This window comes from Lampetra planeri, chromosome 66 (assembly GCF_965212315.1).
Source record: "Lampetra planeri chromosome 66, kcLamPlan1.2.h2, whole genome shotgun sequence".
Classification (NCBI taxonomy): Eukaryota; Metazoa; Chordata; class Hyperoartia; order Petromyzontiformes; family Petromyzontidae; genus Lampetra; species Lampetra planeri.
Genome location: NC_136172.1, coordinates 1,283,680 through 1,303,303, shown reverse-complemented (window position 1 = coordinate 1,303,303; position 19,624 = coordinate 1,283,680).

Genomic DNA, 19,624 nt, shown 5'->3' with positions numbered 1-19,624 from the left:
GACATGCAATATCCGGGAGTCTATAAACTAAGTTACACCTGTGGTGACTGTTACATTGGGGAAACAAAACGTATTGTCTCGGATCGTGTTCGCGAGCACAAGGCAGATCTGAAACACGGCAGTACTAATACCTATGCCGTGGCTGACCATTGCTATACCACTGTAGGCTCTCATGATATTTTGTTTTTTTTCTGAGACCAAGGTGCTCTGCAAACCTTCGGGCTATTATCAAAGGTTTGTTCATGAAGCCATCCAGACAGGGGCGGTTTCTTCATTAGGGCGATTGGGCGACGCACCACCAATGTCATTCAACCACAGAGTCACGCTAGCCGTCACTGTGCCTCTGGATATAGTCCAATCAGCGTCATGTCACGTTCTGTGGAGTACCGCCTCTTTTTGGGCGATTTCACTCCGGCTGAGAATCGCCCCGAGTGGCCCCATAGACTTACATTCAAAGATGTTTTTTTTCGAACGGGGGCGCTGCAATGCATTCTCTATGGCTTCCGGGAGGGCTCGCACTAACGTGCTTACGTCATCATACGTAAGCACGTTGCATCCAACAATATAATTTGTCGCCACCTAGTGGATTCTTTAATAAAAGAAACTTGAGTGGATTGTATTAATAGTGAGTATAGAAAAAAACAAGATGTATTGTAAGAGTCACTTTATTTTTCATTAATATTAAAGAAGTGAAGTTGCCTTAACATGCTTAAGCTGTTAATTTATCCATTGCATGGGTGGACCTTATCCTTATCAATCATCCAGACATTTGCCCCCCCTGAGAGATTTTGCAGGAGCCGCCACTGCATCCAGATATAAAAATGTATCAACCGAGAAGATGGATACAAATTAAGCAATCATTGGAAGCATGTTATTAACCAGGTAAAACCTTAAATACTTTATGGATGTTCCATCATTTTGACCGGGCACTCGTCTATTTTGCCAAGTTAATTGTATCCCTAGCGTTTGTCATTGCTGCTGCATTTGGATTGTTGGCTTTATTGGTACTGTTGATGTTTTGCTGTAGCTTTCACGCCCCCTCCGCGCATCCCCAGCTCTCTCAGCCTCCCACGTCCAGCCCCGCCCACTTCCCCCCGTCCGAGCTTCATGTCTCCCCCTCCTCGCGTCCAAACAACGCTCCACTCCCCATACCCCATCAACTTGATTCAGGGTTTTGTTTGAGTTGTCGTTTAAGGGTTTGGCGTTTAGATGGTTGGTGTTTAAGCATTGGCGTTTCAGGGTTGGCGTTTAAGGGTTGGTGTTTCAGGTTTGGCGTTTAAGGGTTGGTGTGTTTAAAAGGAAGGGTTGGTGTTTAAAAGGGTTATTGTTTACTGGTTGGCGATTAATGGTTGGCGTTTGTGCTTAATGTTTTGTTTAAGGTTTCGCGTTTAAAGGCCAACCCTTAATCGGAAACCCTACAACACAAGGTTTGGCGTTAAAGATTGGGCGTTTAAATGGTTGGTGTTTAAGAGTTGGTATTTAAGGGTTTGTGTTATAGGGTTGTTCACACGGCTGCAAAATAAGATAATGCCGCTCAACTACATTCACTTCGATTGTCAAATCGTGCTCAGACGTACTTGCGCTGCTGATTGTCCACCTGAAATATTTCGTTCAGCGACGACTGTTTCCCAGAATAGTTAAAAATGGCGCAGGTAACACCACTCCTGAAAAAGGTTGGCTTGAGCCAAAGTGACCCTGTAAACTATCACCCAATCTCAGACCTGAATACGATTTCAAAGGTCAAGATTATAGATGATGGGTGCACCTCAGGGTTAGTAGGCCGTCTTCGACACCATTGACCATGAGATACTTATCGGGTAGCTAAGGACAAGGTTCAGTATATTGAGCACAGCACTGAGGTGGATTCAGCCATACCTACATGGTCGATCACAGTTCGTCAAGTTGTGTAAAGAACAGTCATCGCCAATGCCATGTCTAGTTGATGTACCAAAGGGGTCCGTACTCAAGCTCTTTCTATTTTTAACATACATCTCTTCGATTGACGATGTCATCTCATCACAGAACATCAAAATCCATCAATACGCTGATGATAAACAATTGTACACCACAGTAAAATCAAAGTTAGATATGGAGAGCCTCGGTAAACTCGAACATTGCACACGAGCAGTGCATGTGTAATGCGGGCGTAAACGGCCTCGCGGATATGACGTAACGGGGGGAGGGGTTAGGTCACGTGGGGGAGAAGTGAAAGCTCTTAAGGGCGGGAACCGGAAGAGACGGGAGGAGAGTGTAAGAATAAAGATGGGAGGAGGCCACGCGGGGCGGAGAGTGGAGAGTGGTGTGATCGCCAAAGGACGGGACTCGGCACCATCGGCCAGCGGTGTCCAGGCACGGGAAAGACGGAGAGCAGCGGTGGGGCTGCAGAGAGAGCAGCTGAGAGACTGCATAAGGGCGGAGAGGCTGAGAGGAAAGCCAGCAGCGGAGCTGCATCGGGAGCGAGGAGAAAAGGCTACGTGAGCGACGGCAGCAGAAGGGCTGCCAAGCGGAAGGTGGAGAAAGGCTCTGAGCGAGGGCCGTGTGGGGTAAAGTTGTAAGAACCCAAATAAAGGACAACGGAGACAGACACAGTAAAAGAGTCCTTTATTACACATGTGTGGTTTGCACGGAACCAAATGGTGCTTAATCCAGGATAATCGGAGGTTCGGTTGGTTGGCATTGAAGCTCAGACGAAAAACATTGTGGGAGGATTTGGTGTGGCAGTCGTAGACTTCAGGATTCGGCTGTCTACTCATCTAAATAGCTTTGGTACCAAACTCGACCAGAATATGTCGTTTGATAATCACGTGCAAAATATCATCAGGTTCTAAAATATGCAGATCAGGGTTCTACGACACATTCGACCACTACTGAGAAGTGACATAGCCAACACGGTGGCATGTAGCATGGTATCGGCAAGGCTCAGGTATTGCAACTCACTACTTTATGGGACGTCTGCCAAATACATGACCAAGTTGCAGCATGTTACGCATGTATGCCATTTGACGTATGTCGTGACGGTTACTGCAAGATCCGATTATGTATATCCGGTACTGACTGAGTTGCATTGCCTTTTGGTTGCTGGACGAAAAGATTATAAGGTCGCACTCATTACACACAGTTCTTGCCACAAATGAATCACAGTACCTGATTTCGTCCATATAAACCATCACGCGATCTTCAGTCACCATCAAAGCGGCTTTTGGCTAACCATCAAACAAAGAATGTCACTGCATTGCGAGATTGAAAAGCATTTCTTTAACTGATTTTTGTGTTTAGTTTGTTATCATTCCCCCGCACCTTCAATGAGCATGGTTGGTTACGTACATTGCAAAATAAGTTCAACATACAAACATACAACCTCGCCTTCCTTGTTCAGACCTCCCTCTCATTATATGTGTAGTGGGTAAATAATTGGAGGAGAACTTCTTGTGAGGCTACACGATATTTATTAACAATCCTGGTACAGGTCCCTAACACGAAAGGGTAACGGCCCCTTCCACCCGATACCTAAGGAGGTGAATGGCCTCTGGGCTACATGGCCGCCTAACACTGGGACCACCCTACACGTCTTTGTATCCCTCCAGGCTAGGGAGCTCTAAGAGAGGCTAGCCCGACCCAACCGTGCCAATGTGTATGGGTCCTGACTTCTGGTCTGCTCAGACCGGGCCTCAGAAGGACATCAGGAGAGGGCAGCCCCGGGGTCTCGCCACTGGCCACACTCCACTCAGCTCCAGCCCTGAGAAGGACGGCGGAGCCTGGGGTCCAGGGTCCTACTGCTAGCCCCGTCTTCGGTCTTCGCCTTGAGATGACAGAGCCGGACCCTTGAGAGGTCCGGCTTATATACTGGTTCGTGGCTTGCTCCACCCGAGCCACGCCTCCCTTCCAGAACTTTCTGGAAGGTGAAATCATCCAGGATCCACTTCCCAGGGATTGTCGTTGGCCCCTTGGGCCATCGTCATTAACACTGGTGTGATTGCGCTTCCGCCCCCTGTTGACGAGAAGGGGGAGCTACCTGCTAACAGAATGGGCAGTGACGATTAATGCTTCTACGTATCTATGAGTGTGGTCCCTTGTCCTCTATGTAACATCCATACTCAATTTCGACCACGTTCCCCCCACAAACTCTATACTGCCATTTGTGGCCAGGTCACCTCCGTTAAGGAGTTAAGTAGCTCAGTAGGTCTTACCTGGTAATTTGAATAGTTTCACAAATGAGGGTTATTCAAAATCGGAAGGTTACCAAAGACATACTATAAGAATATTCGCAGGTAAAACTTCCTTGGAAAAACACCTTTCGCGTATATTTGAATAATGGCTAAAAAAAAACATATATGGGATGCCATGGTGGCGAGATGTCAACTCACTTGCCTGGTATGCACGGGTGCGTGGGTTCGATCCCAATAATGATGCATGCTCTATGTTGGGAGTTTGCATGTTTTCCCCGTAGCTAGGTGGATTTCTCTCAGATTCCTCCGGTTATCCAACCACGTTTAGAAACATGCATTTAGATTATTTGGCTGCTATATATTTCCACGTGATAAGCCACTTAGTTGAGCTATCATATGTGGCCAGGTCGCTTCTGAAAAATAGCTACATGTATATAGCTCAGTGGGCCTTACCTGATGCCATCACATCTCTCCCTCGATTTAAGGAACAAAACGGGAGGATTTCTGCACACATCTGGCTGTTGCCTGATGCAGATAGTTGTAATTAAAACCCCCATATATATGGGGCACAGCGATTGCGAGATGTTAACTCCCTCACCTGGTATGCAGGAGGGCGTGAGTTCGATCTAGACCCTTACACTTGCTGTATATTTGAAGGTTGTATGTTCTCCTCGTGGCTTCGTGGATTTTTCTCTGGGTCCTCCAGTTTCCCTCCACGTTTAAAAAACATGCCTCTAGATTATTTGGCTCCTGTACATTTTTCCATGATAATCCCCTTCATCGAGCTATAAATATATTTTTATTATAATGTAATAAAAGTATATTTTACTTAAGTCGTTATATAATTAAATAACCTATATCATAGCATAACCCAGAGCATTATACAACCGTGCTGCATCAGCTCAACAAACTAAGAGTTAAATGCAAAGCAAATTTTAATCTTAAAAAAAATGCTAAATGTGTCAGCCAGCATCTTTTGAGAGCGAAAAACACACTATGAACAAATATTTCACACGCATTGTTTGCACAATATTGTGGCTAAATTTTCAACCACTATGTCGGAAGGGAAGTGTGCAATACATTGCAAACTGTGTTTTTTCCTTGTAGAAGTTTACACACGCGTCTTATCTGAGGCTCACACCTCCCAGGAGAAAGTGGATGTGGTGGTGGCAGTGCTGAGGAAAGTGATTCTGCCTCATTAAAATCCGCTGCTGGATTGACACGGTTGGCTGTGCGCGCTGTGAAAGGAGTTCAATATACATTTGTAAACGATAACTTAATATACAATTAATTAAAAACGGGACGTGCAGCTCACTATAAACAAATAATGCACATGCATTGTTTGCGCACTATTGTGGCTACATTTTCAACCGCTAAGTCGCAAGCGAAGTGTGCAACACATTGCAAAAGTATGTTTTTGCATTGTAGAAGTATGCACACGCATCTTATCTGAGGCTCGCACCTCCCAGGAGAAAGTGGATGTGGTGATGGCAGCGCTGACTAAAGTAATTCTGCCCTCTTTCAATCCAAGGCTGAATGTGGGTCACTGCCGATTGGTGAAGAAAAGACCCATGATCAAAACTGATACCGCCACAGACAAAAATGCAGGTGCAGTTATCAGTTGGAATTAGAGGTGGCCGAGCAACTCAGATGTCAGAGCAGTGTTCTCACACTGCTGAGATCCCAGGATGATTCCAAGTAACCGTGAGGGCCGACGTCCGCCCAACTGCCCTCGCCAGGCAGATGGGGCGCAACGTTTGCCCCCTCCACTCCCTCCTCCAGTCTCTCCTCCACCGCGTCAATCAGCCCCCGCTGGGCCCCCGCTGGGCCCCCGCCAACCAGGTTAGCGCCCCCTCTAAGGGACATCGATAAATCGCTGGCTCATCGCTGCACGGGGTTATTTCACACACGCACACATGCTAACGCTAATGCTACAGCAGCGGCGAGCACGCGCGCGCCCCTGCTGGCGATCAATTTAACACACACACGCGCATAAACACGTACGAGCGTCGGCGAGCGGTTTTAATGAACCCCGCCCCACACCCTTAATATTCACGCGGCACGGCTCTACGGATGCGTGAGCGTCAGCCGCAATTTATGTTTTAATACATGCGCACGCCTCGTCGTTACTGCTATTGTTGTCTCGCGAACATGCGCAAGCGTCAGCGAACGATTTTAACTCAACCCGCCCCTGCCCCAATATTCAGGCAGCACGGCTGCATGGACGCACGAGCGTCGGCGGCCGTTTATGGTTTTAATACATGTGTAATAATCCTTCAGGAGACGGCTTCGGAATCGGTCCTTTTATTTCCACTCCACAATACACTTTGCTCACTCACTCTCCGTTGCTGGCAGACAACGGAGAGAGGACAGACTACGCACTAAGTCCCCACCGCGCAAGTGGCAACCCGAGCCCCCGTCCGCGCGTGACCCTGCTCTCGTCAGTTTCAGTCTGCTCCCGATCGTTCTCTCTCACTCGCTCTTAATACCTTCGTCACGTGGTTCCCCCAGCCAATCGTTCATGGACAGCTTCGACCATTCTCGATGGTTCCCTTTCAATCCCGGGACCACGCCCCTCATCCGGCTCCCCATTAGCTGGGGCCCCGAATGGCTAGGCCAATCACTCCTGATGACCTGTCGTGATGACGCATGGGCCATGGTCCCTATCTCAACCGTTATTGGCTACGAGCAGGACCGGCAAGCCAATCCCCACGTGAACCCTCTATGGCTGTTATTACATCACCCCCCCCCCCCCCCCGGTGAAAAAATTTTGCCGTCTCGGCTGGGAAAAGGGTGAAGAACCAATTCCGCAACATCTTATTAGGGCACCAAGGTGCGTTTAACAATTTGAGGGTGAACAGGCGTTCCCGCGCCTAACAACATGTAAAACAGTCACCCATAATAATTACAAGAAAATCACAACATACATTAGGGCGCCCCTGCAGCGCGGTAACGACAGGGAATCAGCGAACGATCAAACGTTAACGAAACGGAAGAGATTTCGACCGCGTACGCGACGCGGGACCCTCTCCGCTCCCAGCGCAAGGTCGCTTCGCTTCCTTATGGACAGGAGGTGGCAGGCTCGAAGAAGAAGTCGGTTGTTGGTGCGTGGTCACGTCCAGGGCGGGCCCCATTGGAGGGGGGGCAGCGTGGGCTTCCTCAGCCCTCAGAACCTGTTCATCTGCAGGAGGCACAACACAGTCCCCCCTGGGATCAACGGGCGTGTCAAGCGGCGCAGTCGGCCCAGCAGAACCCGGCAGGTCAGCTATTGGGGATGAAGGACCGACACGCGCGTCAACATAGGGTTTAAGTCTCGAGGAATGAACATACCACCGAGGTTTGCCGTATTTAACGCGGATACTTTGCGAGTTCCGAACATCTACGAGCGTCACAGGCCCCCTCCATGGCCGGTGCAGTTTAGGGGATGTGCCCGCCGGTACCTGGGGGCAGTGGAGCCACGCCAGGTCTCCCACTGACCAAGGCATGCGAGTATGCGATCGACGCGCGTACCATTCGTTCCTTGTGTAGGGCTGTTACAGAGAGCCCGTTATGCATGGCAGCCTATGGTAAACAATCACAGTGGGCGGGGCTACGTCAGTGCACGGGCAGGTGCCCTCTACGACGTCCGCGCTTCGGACGTTACGATCCCCCGGGGCCCCACCCCTCAGTGAGGGGGGTGTATAAAAGGGGAATGTATCGGGGGGCTCGGGAGTGATGTTTAGCTAAAGAAGAGGAGGCGGAAGACGTCTGAGATAGAGCCCTGGACTCCCCCTGGTACGCCGTCCTTATCAGGACCGCGCAGGCTCGAGCCAGTGGCGTGGTACCAGAGCCAGAGCCAGTGCTGGTCTGGACTCTGGGTACCGGGCCCGACTGACCAGTGTCGGGCCAAGATAGCCTCCCCTAGCCCATTAGTGGAGGACTCAGAGGCAGGCTAAGGTTAGCCTAGAGGTGTGTCCTCAGATAGACGGGTGAGGGGGCCGATACCCCCTCAATTGTGTATGTCACAAAGTTGGTGTTCAAATAAACAAGTGTGCCTCCAACTCCGGTGTCAACGAGTCGTAAGCGTTACTACATCTGGCGTCAGAAGTGAAACAAAGTACGAACATGGATACACGCCGGACGACTCGAGTCGGAGTACCAGGGGCGGAGGACACCGCTGCAGTTGGAGAGCCCGAGATGGCTGAAGATGCCATCGAGCAGCCGGGGCTGGGTGCATCCACGCCACAGCAGCTGGAGGAAAGGGAGCCGTCGACGGAGGGGCTGAGGCAGGCGCACGCGAAGCTGGCCGAGCTGCTGTACGCCGCAGCCGCCATGCTCGATAACATCACGCGGCTGGGGGCTGCGGGACCGCCACGAGGCGACAGCAGCCAACGACCACAGCGCCTTCCCGCCATTTCAACGGAGCAACATTTTGAAACTCCCGCCATCGCCGCAGCTGCTATTGAGGGCGTGGCCGCTCTAAGCATCGCGTCCAACGGCGGGAGTACAGTACCTGCCGCGTCACCACGGGTGCGACCGGCGATGCCATCGCTGCTTCGGGCCGACGCTGAGTCGAGTGAGGGAGACGAGGGAGCGCGATCGTCCTCTGCAGCCGCTGCCTTACATCAGCGACTGCCGCCGCTCAAAGAATTTGTGGGCGAGGAGGGCGACTGGGGCGGCTTCCAGCGGCGCTTCCTCGCTCACCAGGAGATGGCACAGTGGACAGACGCCGAGGCTCTCCGAGCACTGCCAGCACTCCTCGACAGCGACGCCCTCGCCACACTAACATCGGCAACGAAGGAGAGGCGTTCCACGCTGCGGAAGGCGATGCAAGTGCTGTCCGCTGTGTATGGGCCACCATCGGACTGTCGTCAACTCTTTTATGATCGCCAGCGGGGGACGAAGGAGTCGCCCCTGGCGTACCGTACAAGCCTCCTGGCGCTGGCAAAGGAAGCCTTTCCACGAATGGACGACGAGGGGATCGACGCCATGGTGACAGAAAAGATACTTTTGCTGGCGGACGACTTAGACATCGTCATTGTCGCACAGGACGATGCAGAAATGTGCTCCCTCCAAGCGGCCCGTCTCCTCCACGCAAACCTGTCCTCTCAACGACGGAAGGCCAGCAAGGCGGCGAGCGGGCGTGCCGTCGCTGCGGCCACCCTCCCGGCAGAAGAGGTTTGCGCCATCAACCATCGACGGCAGCACGGAGCGGGAGCACGGGAGGACCGGGCCGGTTCAAGCCATCTACAACGTCCATCGTCGCCACCAGCGCTTCCACGCTGCTACAACTGCGGCATCCGGGGCCACGTCGCCTCGGGGTGCCGCTCTCCTCGGCAGCGCGGGACGACACCTCAACGGGACGCCGGCCCTCGTCACAAGCTCCACCATCATAATCCGGCGAGTCGCGGCACCCCTCATGTTTGGCCCACGCACACGCCCGTCGCACACTCAAACACCGCAGCAAAAGGGGGGCCAATATCGCGTACCATGGCACCAACACGCACCGCTCTGGGTACTCACATTGAACCCAGCCAGTGGTCCGTGTTGGCCCATCGGGTTGTAGCCGCGTCGTTGGGGTCGTCGGCCGTTGTGGGTCACATCGATGGGGTCGAGGTGCGCATCCTGGTCGATACAGGGGCATCGGCGACCATTATTTCGGAGTTGATTTATAACATTCTCCCTGCCCAGAGCCGTCCTTTGATGCCTGTTAATGTACCATTCTTTGCTGCTAACGGGGGTTCACTTGGCATCATCGGACAAATTCGAGCCCAGATTTGTGTCGGGGATATTAAATTATCTGGGCCGATTTTTGTTTCCTCCTCGCTGGCGGTTCCGTGCCTGCTGGGGACGGACTTCCTGGCCAAAATGCCGATTAGGATATTAATCGACCAGGGATGCATTGAGCTCCCATCGGGCCGACGCATGGCGTTTCTGCCATCCCCCGCTACGAGCCGGACGGCGTGCGCGACGGTGCCGGCGTTCATAGATAGAATGGTGCGCGTTCCTCCGGGGGCGCAAATGTTGATCCCCTTGAAACTTCGGCGGCCCTTCGCTAAGGGCATTGGGGCTCAAGGGGTTCTGTTGGGACCGTCTAGGGCCGGGGTCAGTGGACCTAATTTACTCCCGGCCCAGACCATAGTGAGAGGGGAAGGAGAACCCTTCATCGCGGTCCTCAATGTGGGCTCGCAGACGGTGGTGGTCCCACAGGGGACCGTGCTTGCTCACGCAACGCCGGTGCCCTGTGAGGAACCCGTCGCGAGTCATGTCGGCGCTGTCCCTGCACCGCGGCCACATTCGGACAGCGATGAAGGGTGGCTCGAGGCGCTTTGCACGGGATCGACGGACCTCTCAAATTTAGAGCGCCAACGTCTTAAGACACTACTGCGGGAATTTTCCGACGTTTTCAGTCGGGATAAATACGATTTGGGCTGCACTCATCTGCTGTGTCACCACATTGATACGGGTGACAGCGCGCCAATACGCCAGAATCCTTTTCGGTTGAGTCCCGCCGAAAAGGACCATGTCAAATCGGCTGTTGATGACATGCTAGCCGCCGACATCATTTCTCCCTCCAACAGCCCTTGGGGAGCGCCGATCGTCCTGGTTAAGAAGCAGGACGGTTCGTTGCGGTTTTGCGTTGACTTTCGGCGCCTTAATAAAATTACGGTTGCCGACGCATACCCGCTCCCACGGATGGACGAATCGCTTGACGCCTTGGCGGGAGCGCGATTCTTCTCCACATTGGACTTACTTTCGGGATTCTGGCAGCTTCCTCTGGACGATGATTCAAAGCCTAAAACTGCTTTCCGTACTCCGCACGGCCTGTTTCAATTCAACCGGTTGCCGATGGGCTTACACTCAGCGCCGGCAACTTTCCAGCGGTTGATGGAATTGGTTTTGGCTGGTTTGCAATGGGAGTCGTGCCTGATTTATTTGGATGACGTCATTGTCTTTGGCAAAACTTTTGATGAACATCTCCAGAGGTTGCGGGCGGTTTTCCTAAAGATGCGGGCTGCTAATTTGAAATTTAAGCCCCAAAAATGCCATTTGTTACGCGAGTCGGTGCGTTATTTGGGGCACATCGTGGGGCGCTCAGGTATTTCTACCGATCCCGCCAAAACGCAGTGTGTAAGCTCCTGGCCGACTCCCACCTCAGTGGGAGAGGTTAGGAGTTTTATTGGGTTTGCGTCGTATTATAGACGCTTCGTCGCTAATTTTGCGACTATCGCCAAACCCCTACATGCTTTGACATCTAAAGGGGTTCGGTTCTGCTGGGGTCAGGAGGAGGAAGCTGCTTTTTGCTCCCTTCGGGACGCTTTGGTAAACGCTCCTCCCCTGATTTACCCTGATTTTTCTAAACCGTTCTTGCTCGACACCGATGCGAGCAACACGGGTATTGGGGGCGTGCTCTCCCAGGTGGTTGACGGCGTGGAACGTGTGGTTGCGTACGGCAGTCGGGTGTTGTCTCCAGCGGAGCAACAGTATTGTGTCACCCGTAGGGAACTGTTGGCAATTGTCCATTTCGTCCAACAGTATCGCCCATATCTGTACGGTCGGCATTTCACCGTCCGCACAGATCATGCGGCACTGCAGTACGCCCTGAGGGTTCAACAGCCATCGGGACAATTGTCCCGATGGTTGGAGGTCCTCCAGGATTACGATTTCCAAACCACATACCGTAAGGGCGTTCGCCACACCAACGCGGACGCTCTGTCACGCTTGCCAACCACCTCCGAGTGTGCATGCCTCCTGGGGTCTGGACGTTGCAGGCCTCCAGGGGACACATCGGTACCTGTCTTGGCGGCCGCCAACGACGACGATGCAGTGGTTCCTAATTCGATCGAACAACAGGGCAAAGATTCCCTGTTGGGGTTGCCCGTCATTGAATGGGGGCGCCTCTAGATGGAGGATGTCTCCCTCCTCGGGTGGCGGTGCGGTGGGGGGAAAAAGAGGTGGTTCCGACGCATGGGAAATGTGCCAAGGTCTGCTAATGCATTGGGACGGGAAGTCACGTCGACATCGGCTGGTTGTCCCTACTGAGTTGCGGGGTAGGGTGGTATGGGCCGCTCATGAGCGCCTCCTACACCTGGGGACCCAAAAGACTCTCGCCTTGCTGCAACTTGATTTTTACTGGCCTGGCATGACGAGGGATGTTGGGGATTTGTTGGGATCGTGCCCTCAATGTGCACAACGCAAACCGCCGGCACGGGAGTCTAACCCGCCCTTGCAATCGATCAAAGTGTCCAGGATAAACGAGCTGGTCGCTCTGGACATTTTGGGACCATTCCCCGCCACCCCCAGAGGGAATAGATATTTGTTGACGGGTGTCGAGTATTTTACACGCTGGCCTATGGCCTGGCCTCTGGCCAACCAGTCGGCAGCAGCCATCGTGGAGGCCTTTGTTCAGGGTTATGTCCTGGACAAAGGTGCTCCGGAGAGGCTGCTGACCGACCAGGGCAGAAATTTTTCCGGTAAACTACTCAGACAAGTCTGCGATCTCCTGGGCACAAAGAAAATTCGGACCTCTCCATATCACCCACAAACTGACGGGATGGTCGAACGTTTGCATCGCACCATCTCGTCCATGTTATCACAACAAGTTTCGGACTCGCAAACGGATTGGGACCTACAAATTCAGGGGGTCTTGGCGTCGTACCGGATGGCACCCCATGCGGCTACGGGGTTTTCTCCCTTTTACCTCATGTACGGCCGAGAACCAGACCCGCCTGTTCGTGCCCAGTTGCGGATCCCCGTGCCGCAGGGAAAAACTAATCTGGCTGACCACGTTAAATTTAATCTGGAAAAATTGACCGAGGCACGGGATGCTGCAATGCAAAACTCTGACCTCCGTCAGAAGGCAAATGAGCGCCTCAGATTGAGTCGAGCGCACATGCTGCAGTGGAAGCCGGGGGACAAGGCATGGTTGCACTGCCCCCAGGTGCCACTGGCAACCTCCTCTAAACTGGTGCGGCCGTGGCGGGGCCCTGTGGAAGTGGTGGAGGTGTTACGTCCGCAGTGCGTGCGCATCAAGTGGGGGAAGCGGCGATGGTTCGTGCACCCCTCCAGATTAAAACCCTTCGCTGCGGTACACAACCCCACTTCACACGCGCGTGGCCAAACATGTGGGGGGTCGGCCGACTTGCTGGGTCCGTCTCCGTCGCTCTCACCTAATGCCTTGCCGGCTGTGCCACCTTCAGGAGCATCAGGAGTGACGGGCTCACGCCCGATCACCCCTCCTGCGGATACCGAGGGTCACGCGGAGTCAGATGAATGCTCACTTCAAGACGGACAGTCGCCACCTGATGGTCCGCCACGCGGGGTTACCCCGTGTGAGGGGCCCGCTGCAAGGACGCGCGCTAAAATGCGCAAACTGTTGTGAGGCCGGAAAATGTGTACATAGCTGTTGTGTTTATTGGGTGGTGTGTGGATGGTGTGTTTCCCGCTCCTCGGATGTACATATGTTGGGTTCACCGTTTGTTGTTTGTGCGGGGTGGGTTCCCTGCTGGTTGTATATAAGCTGTTGTTTTACGGAATTCGTATTTATTCGGGGGGGATACGACGGGTTGTTTCTCATCTTGTTGTTGTGTCTTGTTCTGGTTCCTGTTATGGTTCAAAAATAGTGAGGCACACGCGCGGTCAGGGGGTGAAGGCACCTTTATTGTCAAATTTTTGTATGTTGGCAGCCGGGACGGATGCATGCTATGTGGGGGGGAGTGATGTAGGGCTGTTACAGAGAGCCCGTTATGCATGGCAGCCTATGGTAAACAAGCACAGTGGGCGGGGCTACGTCAGTGCACGGGCAGGTGCCCTCTACGACGTCCGCGCTTCGGACGTTACGATCCCCCGGGGCCCCACCCCTCAGGGAGGGGGGTGTATAAAAGGGGAATGTATCGGGGGGCTCGGGAGTGATGTTTAGCTAAAGAAGAGGAGGCGGAAGACGTCTGAGATAGAGCCCTGGACTCCCCCTGGTACGCCGTCCTTATCAGGACCGCGCAGGCTCGAGCCAGTGGCGTGGTACCAGAGCCAGAGCCAGTGCTGGTCTGGACTCTGGGTACCGGGCCCGACTGACCAGTGTCGGGCCAAGATAGCCTCCCCTAGCCCATTAGTGACGGACTCAGAGGCAGGCTAAGGTTAGCCTAGAGGTGTGTCCTCAGATAGACGGGTGAGGGGGCCGATACCCCCTCAATTGTGTATGTCACAAAGTTGGTGTTCAAATAAACAAGTGTGCCTCCAACTCCGGTGTCAACGAGTCGTAAGCGTTACTACACTTGCCTGAGCACGGGCCGTCGCACACCGGGCAGCCTCTCGCGCTTCCGTTACTCGTTCAAGCGAGTCACGCACGTGGTCAGGCAGGGAGCGGGATGGTTGTTTACTCGGCGTACCCAGTTGCACATCGATGGGTGGAACATTTTCACGGCCATACATAAAAAAAAACGGTGAGTATCCAGTAGACGTGTGCGGAACCATGCGGTATGCCGCCAAGACGCCTGGTATGTGCAAGTCCCAATCGGTTTGCTTTTCACTGACCGTGTGACAAAGCATAGCGGAAATGGTACGGTTGAATCGTTCCACCATACCATCTGTTTGTGGATGGTATGGGGAGGTGTGAACTTTCTTTGTACCTAGCGCGTCACAAACTTCCCTAAGCAATTTAGAGGAGAAATTCCGGCCTTGATCTGTGAGCAGCCTTTCAGGTGCCCCCTTGTCCATGACATACCCGTTCAAGAAAGCGTCAGTGATGGACGCCGCCGTTTGGTCGGGCAGAGGCCAGGCCATCGGCCATCGAGAAAAATATTCCACCCCGACCAGAAGGTATTTATTGCCCCTAGCCGACGGGGGAAACGGCCCCAGAATGTCGAGAGCCACTAATTCGTTGATACGGGACACTTCAATGGAACGCAACGGTGGTACATAGTGGTTCCGAGGCGGCTTCCTTTTCGCACAGTCATGGCACGAGCGAACAAAATCATTGATGTCCGCCGTCATACCGGCCCAGAAAAAATCCTTTTGCATCGCGGCAACAGTCTTTTGGACGCTGAGGTGCATCAACTTATCAGCGTGCAGAGCACGGAGCAGGTCGTAGCGAAGTGAAGTAGGCACCACCAAGCGTGGTCGGTCAGACACCCCGTCGGTACACATTAGCAATCCCGACTTACCCCGGAACATCTGCCACTTCCAGCCCGCCAATTGCGATTTCTGTTTCCCAACCAATTTACATAGCGGAGACAGCGAGGCATCGGCCTCCTGCTCGTGCAACCAGACCGCGTGCGGCAGCCGTAAGGTATCATCGGTGTCCACCGACACCTGCTGGTTCTCCTCTTTTGCTTTCGCCCCTGCGTCGTCCTCATTCGCTATCGCCCCCATAACCGGGCAGGGCGACCTGGGTGGTGCGGCGCAGCGGTGCGTGCCCGTCAGGCAAGTGCACGGAGGAACGGCCGGCAGCCTTGAGAGCGCATCAGCGTTCGCATGACGGGCCCCTTTTCGGTATGTTATATCGAAGGAAAATTCCTGTAACGATTCCAACCACCGGGCCAATTGGCCTGACGGCTGATCCAATTTGAGGGAATATTGCAAAGCCGCATGATCAGTGCGGACCAGGAATTTCCGTCCATACAGGTACGGTCGGTACAATCGAACAAAATGGACAATTGCCAAAAGTTCCCGCCTTGTCACGCAATATCGCGTTTCCGCAGGGGACAGAACCCTGCTGCCATACGCCACCACCCTCTCAACCCCGTCCTTACGTTGCGACAAAACGGCCCCAATGCCGATATCACTAGCATCCGTATCAAGGATGAAAGGCTGTGAAAAATCTGGGTAATCTAGCGTAGGCGCCGTGGCGAGGTGGTCTCGAAGTGCCATGAAGGAACTTTCTTCCTCCGCCCCCCATTTAAACCTTTGATTTTTGCCAGTCAAAACGTGTAATGGTTTTGCCAACGTCGCAAAGTTCTTAACGAAGCGGCGATAATAGGAAGCGAATCCAATAAACCGCCGAACATCACCCACTGAAGTGGGTGTTGGCCACTCACGTACACACTTCGTTTTCAGAGGGTCAGTGGATACACCGTCCGAACTGACAATATGACCCAGGTAACGGACGGAGTGTTGCAGGAGGTGGCATTTCCTCGGTTTAAACTTAAGGTCAGCCGCACGCATTCTTTGAAAAACTGTCTCAAGGCGTTGGAGATGTTCCTCGAACGTGCGGTTAAGACAATTATATCATCTAGATATATGAGGCACGTTTCCCACTGCAGTCCCGCCAACACCAATTCCATGAGCCGCTGAAACGTGGCTGGAGCCGCGTTCAGGCCCATCGGCAAGCGATTAAATTCAAAGAGGCCTTGCGGCGTGCGGAATGCCATTTTGGGTTTTGACTCGTCATCGAGGGGAAGCTGCCAGAAGCCCGAGGACAGGTCGAGGGTGGAAAAGAATTTAGCACCCGATAAAGCATCCAATGAGTCATCCATCCTCGGTAAGGGGTACGCGTCCGCTAACGAGATTTTGTTCAGCCGGCGGAAATCAACGCAAAACCTCGTACCACCATCTTTTTTCTCGACCCGTATTCGCAACGGCATCCGGCGCAGGAAATCCGTACCCAACAAGCATGGAACAGCTAGCGAGCGAGAAATTAACACAGGTCCTGCGGCGGTAATATTTCCGATAGCGATGCTCACATCCACCTGTCCGCAGATACCCATGCTCCACCCATTGGCGGCAACACACGCATCATTAACCTTGCGTATTCTCGACGCAGGAATGGACAACAAATGAAAAATTACATCCGAAATGATGGTAGCCGATGCGCCAGTGTCCACCAAGATACGGACGTCAACGCCGTCGATGGTACCGCGTACTGTCGACGAGCCCGACGCCGCAGCCACAATCCTGCGAGCCAATGTCTTCCACTGTGTAGCAGAGCTTGTCAATGGAGCAGGAGAAGTAAAATTACCCTGAGGAGTGTAAGAATGAGTGCGAGTGGATGAGTGATGTGACACGACCTGCCGGGTGTCCGATTTGTGCCGACTCGCCCGAGGTTGTTGCAGCTCCGCGGCAGGTAGAGGAGATGGAGGTCCCCTTGGCGGAGGAGGCGACAGCAGAGGTCGGCAGCGGCAGTCACGGGCGCACTTAAAACATGCGGCCGACGTCGGCCGGTGGTCGTATGACCCGGCCCTCGCACGCGGTCGGCCCGTGTAGTCGCCCCGCTGGTCGTGCAGCCGCCGGCCCGGAATCCTATGCGGGACAGCAGCAGCCAGCATGTCGTCGTCGCCCGAGTCGTCGGAGCAGTGGACAACCAGTCGCGGAGACCACCCCAGAGGCGGCCCGTCGATCTCGGGTTTCCCCGTCCACGCCGCCATCTGGTCCCACCGCTTGATATTAAACTTAGCGTCCAGGCAGCGCGCCACCCACCGCGATGAAAGCGGTTCGTGGCCGCACACTGGTAGAGAGATGTTTAGCTCCTGAGACAACTCCAGCATGCGGGAAAGGATGAGAGGATCCAAATGCTCGGCCGTTGCGTTGGGGTAGGCGGCCATGGCCATCGCCATCAAGGCCCCCCGATAGGCCAACGGCGATTCCTCCGGTGCCCGGCGACGCGACATAAATTTTCTGGTGGCCGATGTCGGCGGGTCGTAAAATTCCGCCATCTCTGTGAATGCATCCCGCAGTGTCTTCTTCTTGGACGCCGGGATGGAGCGGAAGACTCCCAGAGACACATCATCGAGCAGCGTAGGTAGCGCTCCCAGCGCTTCTTCCTCCGTCCAGTTGACAGATCTAAAAGCTGACTCGAAGCGCCACGTAAAAGCACTCCAATCGCCCCCGGCGATAAATTCATTTATTTGTGGAAGGCGATGTCCGCGGTGGCAGGCGCGTGCCGCGGGCGTCTCCGGCCGCCGTTCCCGCTCTCCGCTCGGTTCAGACAAAATGGCGTCCGGCGGCCGCGTGGTGGTAGGCGTGCCCAAAATGGCGGCCGACGACTCCGGCGCAGCCGCCCCACCCAAGACGACGGCGTCCTCCCGCGTGGCAGGAGCAATGGCGGGTCCCGCTTCCATAGCAGGACCCCTTCCCGCGGCATCCAGCTGATCGGCGATCTGGCGACCCACGGCTGGTGAGGACGCCACCGCGGTCACCAGGCTTAGCAGAATAGCGCGCAACGACTCAATCTGCTCCGCCATCAGCCGCCATTCGTCTCTCGGTCCTGCGGTGGTCGCATCCTCCCCCGGTCGACGCTGAAAGGCGTCGAGGCGAGCGTCGTCAGCCGGCGGCACCAGGGCTGTAGCTCCCAACAGCTCATCTTCATCCATCTCGACCTGTTCCTCCGACAGAGGCACGGGCAGGTTCTTTTTTCTGAGGTGCTTAGACATCTTGACGATCGTCCAAACAGTCGCAGAATTACTTCTGACACCAGTGTAATAACCCTCCAGGAGGCGGCTTCGGAATCAGTCCTTTTATTTCCACTCCACAATACACTTTGCTCACTCACTCTCCGTTGCTGGCAGACAACGGAGAGAGGACAGACTACGCACTAAGTCCCCACCGCGCACGTGGCAACCCGAGGCCCCGACCGCGCGTGACCCTGCTCTTGTCAGTTTCAGTCTGCTCTCGATCGTTCTCTCTCACTCGCTCTTAATACCTTCGTCACGTGGTTCCCCCAGCCAATCGTTCATGGACAGCTTCGACCATTCTCGATGGTTCCCTGTCAATCCCGGGACCACGCCCCTCATCCGGCTCCCCATTAGCTGGGGCCCCGAATGGCTAGGCCAATCACTCCTGATGACCTGTCGTGATGACGCATGGGCCATGGTCCCTATCTCAACCGTTATTGGCTACGAGCAGGACCGGCAAGCCAATCCCCACGTGAACCCTCTATGTCTGTTATTACACATGCACGCATCACACATACACTCAAATTACCACCCACACAAAAATCACACCGCACCGATACTCTGTACTAAAGTTTATCAATGACGCAAATACACACTACCTGGGGGGAATATTTAGCGAGAAGAGCTTAGCCTAGCTCTTCCTATGAACCCAGTCACTCAAACGTCCTACCGTGTACTGCGAAGCTGTACTCACAGCATGGCATGGACGCTGTGAGAGTCGGAGGGAGGAGGACGAGAGAAAACTTTACATATCACTGCCTCGTAGCAGTACTCACTGGCATCACACGGTTGCTGTGAGGAGTTCGAGGAGGCAGGACGGCTGGGAGTGGGTCTTGGCGGTCCAGAGGTTGAAAACGAGACTTAAAATTGTCCTGGGCTACTCTTTTTATTCTCGAAACTTCCAAGGCCCAGGAATATGTCATACTGCACAACCAATTGTGCATTTACCTGTGCCGTCGTTCCTCTCGACCATCTCTCCCGGTCGCCGACCACCTATTGTCCCTTGTTGCCCATTATCTGGAAGGGCGCTTGCGCTTTTCTTGCCTAATATTCTGCCCAATGTTCTCCCCCCAATTTTGGAGTAACTCATTGCGG